The 12,005-nt window shown below is 43.6% G+C and overlaps 1 long non-coding RNA gene across 47 annotated transcripts in view; it reads right to left on the bottom strand.

Annotated features, from left to right (window-relative positions):
- LOC307181221 overlaps nucleotides 1-12,005 on the bottom strand; it is a 2,056,127-nt gene that overhangs the window by 1,368,385 nt on the left and 675,737 nt on the right. Inside the window, exon 1 of one of the 47 annotated variants that reach the window (XR_013826146.1) lies at nucleotides 4,919-5,001. The exons of the other annotated variants lie outside the window; for them this stretch is intronic. This is a non-coding gene — a long non-coding RNA (uncharacterized lncRNA). Of the gene's footprint in view, nucleotides 1-4,918; nucleotides 5,002-12,005 lie in introns of those variants that run through there. 47 annotated transcript variants of the gene reach the window in all.

Here is a 12,005-nt window from a genome sequence, read left to right as displayed (position 1 = left end):
AACAAAGCAACAGAACCTAGGGCACTTCCACTTATGGTCCTATAGCTTAGGGAAATTAAAATCAAAAAGACACAGCCACCCCAAAGTTTGGAACGGCTCTGTTTACAAGAACCTCGTTTACAGTACAAGTTCAACATCGCAGAAAGTGAAAAATAGATAAAGAAGTTGTGGTATTTACTTACAAAGCAATATCACTCAGCAATGAGATCTGTGTCATCAGGCCCTTAGCAGCACAATGAGTGGATTCAGGTATGATGATTCTAACTGAAATAAGTCACACAGAAAAAGAAACATCATAAGATATCAGTAATACACGGAATGTAAACTTGGCTACACAGGAACTGAATTACAGAACAGAACAGGGTCTCAAATTTAGAAAACCAACTTATGCTTGCTTAAGGGTAAAGGTGAGTTGGGGTGCTGCATAAAACCAGAGATTGAAATGAGCACAGATAAAGTTCCTTAAGCCAAATATGGAATAGACAAGAGCTACTCCTTGCTCAACGAAATGGACTCAACACCCCATATTAAACGCCTAAGAATGTACCTGACTAGGAAGTATCTTAAAACCTATGGATTGCTATGTCTCCGAAAGAGAATCAAGCATGTGTACAGGGGCATAAACGCAGCAGTGATAGGATTGGAGAGGTTCGGTGAGCAAATGAAGACCCTTTGAAGTCATATTGCATGGTACCCATTACACGGGTCTCAACTCTCCAGGTTTAAGGTATTCTTCCTTCAGCTAAAACATGCATGTGGAACCTAGAGTATGATCAACCATGTGATCGGGAGACGTGTTCAAATATGTCTCAGTTTTCGTACCCTGGTACTCGGGTGCAACATTCCAGATGCTTTACTAACACTCTCCCGACTTGGAGAGTCAGTCCCTTTAACCTCCTGTTTGGCCCAGTTTGCAATTTCTGCGGAAGATGAACAGGAATAGCGAGAACCAATGAGAGGCTAGCTGGAGGTGTCTGGACGGGCAAATTTAACTCTCATTTCCCACCAGGAAGAGGAATTAACCAAAGGCTCAGCGTGCCGTGCCGGAACCAGATTAGGGCCTGAAGCCATCCTGCGGTGTTGCGGCCAGCTCAAAAGAAAGCGAGTTGAAGAAAGGAGCTCAGGGGCACTGTAATTCACAAACCTGCAGAGTTATAAATGACAGCTATCGTCCAAAAATAGACTGAAGTAAGGCTGCCAAGAGGACTTGAAAGCGGGGCAGAATTGCAGGAAACCGATTTCAGGAGGTAGACTGGAATTGCATTGAAAGCATAGGAAAAGAGGCAGAACGTCCACAATGATGCACTTGGCCAAAAAGGGCGTATGCGTTTTTTCCTGAATATATTCAGGAAAAAACGCATACGCCCTTTTTGGCCAACCAAGCAAGCTTGCAAAGGAAATCTGCACTACAATGAAGTCTCACTTCCCCCCGGTCAAAAGGGCCATCTGAGAAAAGTGTAAAATCCAGAAAGGCAGGACAGGCCATGGAGAACTGGGAGCCTTGTTATGCTGATGGGCGGGATGTAATTTGCCAACAGACACTTGGGAGAAGTGTATGGTGTTTCCTGAAACATCTAAAAAACAAAGCAACAGAACCTAGGGCACTTCCACTTATGGTCCTATAGCTTAGGGAAATTAAAATCAAAAAGACACAGCCACCCCAAAGTTTGGAACGGCTCTGTTTACAAGAACCTCGTTTACAGTACAAGTTCAACATCGCAGAAAGTGAAAAATAGATAAAGAAGTTGTGGTATTTACTTACAAAGCAATATCACTCAGCAATGAGATCTGTGTCATCAGGCCCTTAGCAGCACAATGAGTGGATTCAGGTATGATGATTCTAACTGAAATAAGTCACACAGAAAAAGAAACATCATAAGATATCAGTAATACACGGAATGTAAACTTGGCTACACAGGAACTGAATTACAGAACAGAACAGGGTCTCAAATTTAGAAAACCAACTTATGCTTGCTTAAGGGTAAAGGTGAGTTGGGGTGCTGCATAAAACCAGAGATTGAAATGAGCACAGATAAAGTTCCTTAAGCCAAATATGGAATAGACAAGAGCTACTCCTTGCTCAACGAAATGGACTCAACACCCCATATTAAACGCCTAAGAATGTACCTGACTAGGAAGTATCTTAAAACCTATGGATTGCTATGTCTCCGAAAGAGAATCAAGCATGTGTACAGGGGCATAAACGCAGCAGTGATAGGATTGGAGAGGTTCGGTGAGCAAATGAAGACCCTTTGAAGTCATATTGCATGGTACCCATTACACGGGTCTCAACTCTCCAGGTTTAAGGTATTCTTCCTTCAGCTAAAACATGCATGTGGAACCTAGAGTATGATCAACCATGTGATCGGGAGACGTGTTCAAATATGTCTCAGTTTTCGTACCCTGGTACTCGGGTGCAACATTCCAGATGCTTTACTAACACTCTCCCGACTTGGAGAGTCAGTCCCTTTAACCTCCTGTTTGGCCCAGTTTGCAATTTCTGCGGAAGATGAACAGGAATAGCGAGAACCAATGAGAGGCTAGCTGGAGGTGTCTGGACAGGCAAATTTAACTCTCATTTCCCACCAGGAAGAGGAATTAACCAAAGGCTCAGCATGCCGGGCCGGAACCAGATTAGGGCCTGAAGCCATCCTGCGGTGTTACGGCCAGGTCACAAGAAAGCGAGTTGAAGAAAGGAGCTCAGGGGCACTGTAATTCACAAACCTGCAGAGTTATAAATGACAGCTATCGTCCAAAAATAGACTGAAGTAAGGCTGCCAAGAGGACTTGAAAGCGGGGCAGAATTGCAGGAAACCGATTTCAGGAGGTAGACTGGAATTGCATTGAAAGCATAGGAAAAGAGGCAGAACGTCCACAATGATGCACTTGGCCAAAAAGGGCGTATGCGTTTTTTCCTGAATATATTCAGGAAAAAACGCATACGCCCTTTTTGGCCAACCAAGCAAGCTTGCAAAGGAAATCTGTACTACAATGAAGTCTCACTTCCCCCCGGTCAAAAGGGCCATCTGAAAAAAGTGTAAAATCCAGAAAGGCAGGACAGGCCATGGAGAACTGGGAGCCTTGTTATGCTGATGGGCGGGATGTAATTTGCCAACAGACACTTGGGAGAAGTGTATGGTGTTTCCTGAAACATCTAAAAAACAAAGCAACAGAACCTAGGGCACTTCCACTTATGGTCCTATAGCTTAGGGAAATTAAAATCAAAAAGACACAGCCACCCCAAAGTTTGGAACGGCTCTGTTTACAAGAACCTCGTTTACAGTACAAGTTCAACATCGCAGAAAGTGAAAAATAGATAAAGAAGTTGTGGTATTTACTTACAAAGCAATATCACTCAGCAATGAGATCTGTGTCATCAGGCCCTTAGCAGCACAATGAGTGGATTCAGGTATGATGATTCTAACTGAAATAAGTCACACAGAAAAAGAAACATCATAAGATATCAGTAATACACGGAATGTAAACTTGGCTACACAGGAACTGAATTACAGAACAGAACAGGGTCTCAAATTTAGAAAACCAACTTATGCTTGCTTAAGGGTAAAGGTGAGTTGGGGTGCTGCATAAAACCAGAGTATGAAATGAGCACAGATAAAGTTCCTTAAGTCAAATATGGAATAGACAAGAGCTACTCCTTGCTCAACGAAATGGACTCAACACCGCATATTAAACGCCTAAGAATGTACCTGACTAGTAAGTATCTTAAAACCTATGGATCGCTATGTCTCCGAAAGAGAATCAAGCATGTGTACAGGGGCATAAACGCAGCAGTGATAGGATTGGAGAGGTTCGGTGAGCAAATGAAGACCCTTTGAAGTCATATTGCATGGTACCCATTCCACGGGTCTTAACTCTCCAGGTTTAAGGTATTCTTCCTTCAGCTAAAACATGCATGTGGAACCTAGAGTATGATCAACCATGTGATCGGGAGACGTGTTCAAATATGTCTCAGTTTTTGTACCCTGGTACTCGGGTGCAACATTCCAGACGCTTTAGTAACACTCTCCCGACTTGGAGAGTCAGTCCCTTTAACCTCCTGTTTGGCCCAGTTTGCAATTTCTGTGGAAGATGAACAGGAATAGCGAGAACCAATGAGAGGCTAGCTGGAGGTGTCTGGACGGGCAAATTTAACTCTCATTTCCCACCAGGAAGAGGAAATAACCAAAGGCTCAGCGTGCCGTAAGGGAACCTGATTAGGGCCTGAAGCCATCCTGCGGTGTTGCGGCCAGCTCACAAGAAAGCGAGTTGAAGAAAGGAACTCAGGGGCACTGTAATTCACAAACCTGCAGAGTTATAAATGACAGCTATCGTCCAAAAATAGACTGAAGTAAGGCTGCCAAGAGGATTTGAAAGCGGGGCAGAATTGCAGGAAACCGATTTCAGGAGGTAGACTGGAATTGCATTGCAAGCATAGGAAAAGAGGCAGAACGTCCACAATGATGCACTTGGCCAAAAAGGGCGTATGCGTTTTTTCCTGAATATATTCAGGAAAAAACGCATACGCCCTTTTTGGCCAACCCAGCAAGCTTGCAAAGGAAATCTGCACTACAATGAAGTCTCACTTCCCCCCGGTCAAAAGGGCCATCTGAAAAAAGTGTAAAATCCAGAAAGGCAGGACAGGCCATGGAGAACTGGGAGCCTAGTTATGCTGAAGGGCGGGATGTAAATTGCCAACAACCACTCGGGAGAAGTGTATGGTGTTTCCTGAAACATCTAAAAAACAAAGCAACAGAACCTAGGGCACTTCCACTTATGGTCCTATAGCTTAGGGAAATTAAAATCAAAAAGACACAGCCACCCCAAAGTTTGGAACGGCTCTGTTTACAAGAACCTCGTTTACAGTACAAGTTCAACATCGCAGAAAGTGAAAAATGGATAAAGAAGTTGTGGTATTTACTTAGAAAGCAATATCACTCAGCAATGAAATCTGTGTCATCAGGCACTTAGCAGCACAATGAGTGGATTCAGGTATGATGATTCTAACTGAAATAAGTCACACAGAAAAAGAAACATCATAAGATATCAGTAATACACGGAATGTAAACTTGGCTACACAGGAACTGAATTACAGAACACAACAGGGTCTCAAATTTAGAAAACCAACTTATGCTTGCTTAAGGGTAAAGGTGAGTTGGGGTGCTGCATAAAACCAGAGATTGAAATGAGCACAGATAAAGTTCCTTAAGCCAAATATGGAATAGACAAGAGCTACTCCTTGCTCAACGAAATGGACTCAACACCCCATATTAAACGCCTAAGAATGTACCTGACTAGGAAGTATCTTAAAACCTATGGATTGCTATGTCTCCGAAAGAGAATCAAGCATGTGTACAGGGGCATAAACGCAGCAGTGATAGGATTGGAGAGGTTCGGTGAGCAAATGAAGACCCTTTGAAGTCATATTGCATGGTACCCATTCCACGGGTCTCAACTCTCCAGGTTTAAGGTATTCTTCCTTCAGCTAAAACATGCATGTGGAACCTAGAGTATGATCAACCATGTGATCAGGAGACGTGTTCAAATATGTCTCAGTTTTCGTACCCTGGTACTCGGGTGCAACATTCCAGATGCTTTACTAACACTCTCCCGACTTGGAGAGTCAGTCCCTTTAACCTCCTGTTTGGCCCAGTTTGCAATTTCTGCGGAAGATGAACAGGAATAGCGAGAACCAATGAGAGGCTAGCTGGAGGTGTCTGGACGGGCAAATTTAACTCTCATTTCCCACCAGGAAGAGGAATTAACCAAAGGCTCAGCGTGCCGTGCCGGAACCAGATTAGGGCCTGAAGCCATCCTGCGGTGTTGCGGCCAGCTCAAAAGAAAGCGAGTTGAAGAAAGGAGCTCAGGGGCACTGTAATTCACAAACCTGCAGAGTTATAAATGACAGCTATCGTCCAAAAATAGACTGAAGTAAGGCTGCCAAGAGGACTTGAAAGCGGGGCAGAATTGCAGGAAACCGATTTCAGGAGGTAGACTGGAATTGCATTGAAAGCATAGGAAAAGAGGCAGAACGTCCACAATGATGCACTTGGCCAAAAAGGGCGTATGCGTTTTTTCCTGAATATATTCAGGAAAAAACGCATACGCCCTTTTTGGCCAACCAAGCAAGCTTGCAAAGGAAATCTGCACTACAATGAAGTCTCACTTCCCCCCGGTCAAAAGGGCCATCTGAGAAAAGTGTAAAATCCAGAAAGGCAGGACAGGCCATGGAGAACTGGGAGCCTTGTTATGCTGATGGGCGGGATGTAAATTGCCAACAGACACTTGGGAGAAGTGTATGGTGTTTCCTGAAACATCTAAAAAACAAAGCAACAGAACCTAGGGCACTTCCACTTATGGTCCTATAGCTTAGGGAAATTAAAATCAAAAAGACACAGCCACCCCAAAGTTTGGAACGGCTCTGTTTACAAGAACCTCGTTTACAGTACAAGTTCAACATCGCAGAAAGTGAAAAATAGATAAAGAAGTTGTGGTATTTACTTACAAAGCAATATCACTCAGCAATGAGATCTGTGTCATCAGGCCCTTAGCAGCACAATGAGTGGATTCAGGTATGATGATTCTAACTGAAATAAGTCACACAGAAAAAGAAACATCATAAGATATCAGTAATACACGGAATGTAAACTTGGCTACACAGGAACTGAATTACAGAACAGAACAGGGTCTCAAATTTAGAAAACCAACTTATGCTTGCTTAAGGGTAAAGGTGAGTTGGGGTGCTGCATAAAACCAGAGTATGAAATGAGCACAGATAAAGTTCCTTAAGTCAAATATGGAATAGACAAGAGCTACTCCTTGCTCAACGAAATGGACTCAACACCGCATATTAAACGCCTAAGAATGTACCTGACTAGTAAGTATCTTAAAACCTATGGATCGCTATGTCTCCGAAAGAGAATCAAGCATGTGTACAGGGGCATAAACGCAGCAGTGATAGGATTGGAGAGGTTCGGTGAGCAAATGAAGACCCTTTGAAGTCATATTGCATGGTACCCATTCCACGGGTCTTAACTCTCCAGGTTTAAGGTATTCTTCCTTCAGCTAAAACATGCATGTGGAACCTAGAGTATGATCAACCATGTGATCGGGAGACGTGTTCAAATATGTCTCAGTTTTCGTACCCTGGTACTCGGGTGCAACATTCCAGACGCTTTAGTAACACTCTCCCGACTTGGAGAGTCAGTCCCTTTAACCTCCTGTTTGGCCCAGTTTGCAATTTCTGCGGAAGATGAACAGGAATAGCGAGAACCAATGAGAGGCTAGCTGGAGGTGTCTGGACGGGCAATTTTAACTCTCATTTCCCACCAGGAAGAGGAATTAACCAAAGGCTCAGCGTGCCGTGCCAGAACCAGATTAGTGCCTGAAGCCATCCTGCGGTGTTGCGGCCAGCTCAAAAGAAAGCGAGTTGAAGAAAGGAGCTCAGGGGCACTGTAATTCACAAACCTGCAGAGTTATAAATGACAGCTATCGTCCAAAAATAGACTGAAGTAAGGCTGCCAAGAGGACTTGAAAGCGGGGCAGAATTGCAGGAAACCGATTTCAGGAGGTAGACTGGAATTGCATTGAAAGCATAGGAAAAGAGGCAGAACGTCCACAATGATGCACTTGGCCAAAAAGGGCGTATGCGTTTTTTCCTGAATATATTCAGGAAAAAACGCATACGCCCTTTTTGGCCAACCCAGCAAGCTTGCAAAGGAAATCTGCACTACAATGAAGTCTCACTTCCCCCCGGTCAAAAGGGCCATCTGAAAAAAGTGTAAAATCCAGAAAGACAGGACAGGCCATGGAGAACTGGGAGCCTTGTTATGCTGATGGGCGGGATGTAAATTGCCAACAACCACTCGGGAGAAGTGTATGGTGTTTCCTGAAACATCTAAAAAACAAAGCAACAGAGCCTAGGGCACTTCCACTTATGGTCCTATAGCTTAGGGAAATTAAAATCAAAAAGACACAGCCACCCCAAAGTTTGGAAAGGCTCTGTTTACAAGAACCTCGTTTACAGTACAAGTTCAACATCGCAGAAAGTGAAAAATGGATAAAGAAGTTGTGGTATTTACTTACAAAGCAATATCACTCAGCAATGAAATCTGTGTCATCAGGCCCTTAGCAGCACAATGAGTGGATTCAGGTATGATGATTCTAACTGAAATAAGTCACACAGAAAAAGAAACATCATAAGATATCAGTAATACACGGAATGTAAACTTGGCTACACAGGAACTGAATTACAGAACAGAACAGGGTCTCAAATTTAGAAAACCAACTTATGCTTGCTTAAGGGTAAAGGTGAGTTGGGGTGCTGCATAAAACCAGAGATTGAAATGAGCACAGATAAAGTTCCTTAAGTCAAATATGGAATAGACAAGAGCTACTCCTTGCTCAACGAAATGGACTCAACACCGCATATTAAACGCCTAAGAATGTACCTGACTAGTAAGTATCTTAAAACCTATGGATCGCTATGTCTCCGAAAGAGAATCAAGCATGTGTACAGGGGCATAAACGCAGCAGTGATAGGATTGGAGAGGTTCGGTGAGCAAATGAAGACCCTTTGAAGTCATATTGCATGGTACCCATTCCACGGGTCTTAACTCTCCAGGTTTAAGGTATTCTTCCTTCAGCTAAAACATGCATGTGGAACCTAGAGTATGATCAACCATGTGATCGGGAGACGTGTTCAAATATGTCTCAGTTTTTGTACCCTGGTACTCGGGTGCAACATTCCAGATGCTTTAGTAACACTCTCCCGACTTGGAGAGTCAGTCCCTTTAACCTCCTGTTTGGCCCAGTTTGCAATTTCTGTGGAAGATGAACAGGAATAGCGAGAACCAATGAGAGGCTAGCTGGAGGTGTCTGGACGGGCAATTTTAACTCTCATTTCCCACCAGGAAGAGGAATTAACCAAAGGCTCAGCGTGCCGTGCCAGAACCAGATTAGGGCCTGAAGCCGTCCTGCGGTGTTGCGGCCAGCTCAAAAGAAAGCGAGTTGAAGAAAGGAGCTCAGGGGCACTGTAATTCACAAACCTGCAGAGTTATAAATGACAGCTATCGTCCAAAAATATACTGAAGTAAGGCTGCCAAGAGGACTTGAAAGCGGGGCAGAATTGCAGGAAACCGATTTCAGGAGGTAGACTGGAATTGCATTGCAAGCATAGGAAAAGAGGCAGAACGTCCACAATGATGCACTTGGCCAAAAAGGGCGTATGCGTTTTTTCCTGAATATATTCAGGAAAAAACGCATACGCCCTTTTTGGCCAACCCAACAAGCTTGCAAAGGAAATCTGCACTACAATGAAGTCTCACTTCCCCCCGGTCAAAAGGGCCATCTGAAAAAAGTGTAAAATCCAGAAAGACAGGACAGGCCATGGAGAACTGGGAGCCTTGTTATGCTGATGGGCGGGATGTAAATTGCCAACAACCACTCGGGAGAAGTGTATGGTGTTTCCTGAAACATCTAAAAAACAAAGCAACAGAGCCTAGGGCACTTCCACTTATGGTCCTATAGCTTAGGGAAATTAAAATCAAAAAGACACAGCCACCCCAAAGTTTGAAAAGGCTCTATTTACAAGAACCTCGTTTACAGTACAAGTTCAACATCGCAGAAAGTGAAAAATGGATAAAGAACTTGTGGTATTTACTTACAAAGCAATATCACTCAGCAATGAAATCTGTGTCATCAGGCCCTTAGCAGCACAATGAGTGGATTCAGGTATGATGATTCTAACTGAAATAAGTCACACAGAAAAAGAAACATCATAAGATATCAGTAATACACGGAATGTAAACTTGGCTACACAGGAACAGAATTACAGAACAGAACAGGGTCTCAAATTTAGAAAACCAACTTATGCTTGCTTAAGGGTAAAGGTGAGTTGTGGTGCAGCATAAAACCAGAGATTGAAATGAGCACAGATAAAATTCCTTAAGTCAAATATGGAATAGATAAGAGCTACTCCTTGCTCAACGAAATGGACTCAACACCGCATATTAAACGCTTAAGAATGTACCTGACTAGTAAGTATCTTAAAACCTATGGATTGCTATGTCTCCGAAAGAGAATCAAGCATGTGTACAGGGGCATAAACGCAGCAGTGATAGGATTGGAGAGGTTCGGTGAGCAAATGAAGACCCTTTGAAGTCATATTGCATGGTACCCATTCCACGGGTCTTAACTCTCCAGGTTTAAGGTATTCTTCCTTCAGCTAAAACATGCATGTGGAACCTAGAGTATGATCAACCATGTGATCGGGAGACGTGTTCAAATATGTCTCAGTTTTCCTCCCCTGGTACTCGGGTGCAACATTCCAGACGCTTTACTAACACTCTCCCGACTTGGAGAGTCAGCGCCTTTAACCTCCTGTTTGGCCCAGTTTGCAATTTCTGCGGAAGATGAACAGGAATAGCGAGAACCAATGAGAGGCTAGCTGGAGGTGTCTGGACGGGCAAATTTAACTCTCATTTCCCACCAGGAAGAGGAAATAACCAAAGGCTCAGCGTGCCATAAGGGAACCTGATTAGGGCCTGAAGCCATCCTGCGGTGTTGCGGCCAGCTCACAAGAAAGCGAGTTGAAGAAAGGAACTCAGGGGCACTGTAATTCACAAACCTGCAGAGTTATAAATGACAGCTATCGTCCAAAAATAGACTGAAGTAAGGCTGCCAAGAGGATTTGAAAGCGGGGCAGAATTGCAGGAAACCGATTTCAGGAGGTAGACTGGAATTGCATTGCAAGCATAGGAAAAGAGGCAGAACGTCCACAATGATGCACTTGGCCAAAAAGGGCGTATGCGTTTTTTCCTGAATATATTCAGGAAAAAACGCATACGCCCTTTTTGGCCAACCCAGCAAGCTTGCAAAGGAAATCTGCACTACAATGAAGTCTCACTTCCCCCGGTCAAAAGGGCCATCTGAAAAAAGTGTAAAATCCAGAAAGGCAGGACAGGCCAAGGAGAACTGGGAGCCTAGTTATGCTGAAGGGCGGGATGTAAATTGCCAACAACCACTCGGGAGAAGTGTATGGTGTTTCCTGAAACATCTAAAAAACAAAGCAACAGAACCTAGGGCACTTCCACTTATGGTCCTATAGCTTAGGGAAATTAAAATCAAAAAGACACAGCCACCCCAAAGTTTGGAACGGCTCTGTTTACAAGAACCTCGTTTACAGTACAAGTTCAACATCGCAGAAAGTGAAAAATGGATAAAGAAGTTGTGGTATTTACTTAGAAAGCAATATCACTCAGCAATGAAATCTGTGTCATCAGGCACTTAGCAGCACAATGAGTGGATTCAGGTATGATGATTCTAACTGAAATAAGTCACACAGAAAAAGAAACATCATAAGATATCAGTAATACACGGAATGTAAACTTGGCTAGACAGGAACTGAATTACAGAACACAACAGGGTCTCAAATTTAGAAAACCAACTTATGCTTGCTTAAGGGTAAAGGTGAGTTGGGGTGCTGCATAAAACCAGAGATTGAAATGAGCACAGATAAAGTTCCTTAAGCCAAATATGGAATAGACAAGAGCTACTCCTTGCTCAACGAAATGGACTCAACACCGCATATTAAACGCCTAAGAATGTACCTGACTAGTAAGTATCTTAAAACCTATAGATTGCTATGTCTCCGAAAGAGAATCAAGCATGTGTACAGGGGCATAAACGCAGCAGTGATAGGATTGGAGAGGTTCGGTGAGCAAATGAAGACCCTTTGAAGTCATATTGCATGGTACCCATTACACGGGTCTCAACTCTCCAGGTTTAAGGTATTCTTCCTTCAGCTAAAACATGCATGTGGAACCCAAGTATGATCAACCATGTGAACGGGAGACGTGTTCAAATATGTCTCAGTTTTCCTCCCCTGGTACTCGGGTGCAACATTCCAGACGCTTTACTAACACTCTCCCCACTTGGAGAGTGAGCGCCTTTAACCTCCTGTTTGGCCCAGTTTGCAATTTCTGCGGAAGATGAACAGGAATAGCGAG

The sequence above is a fragment of the Stenella coeruleoalba genome (genome assembly GCF_951394435.1).
Source record: "Stenella coeruleoalba genome assembly, contig: scaffold_47, whole genome shotgun sequence".
NCBI lineage: Eukaryota > Metazoa > Chordata > Mammalia > Artiodactyla > Delphinidae > Stenella > Stenella coeruleoalba.
Note: the sequence above shows the minus strand (reverse complement) of the source record. Positions and strands in the feature narration are given on the sequence as shown.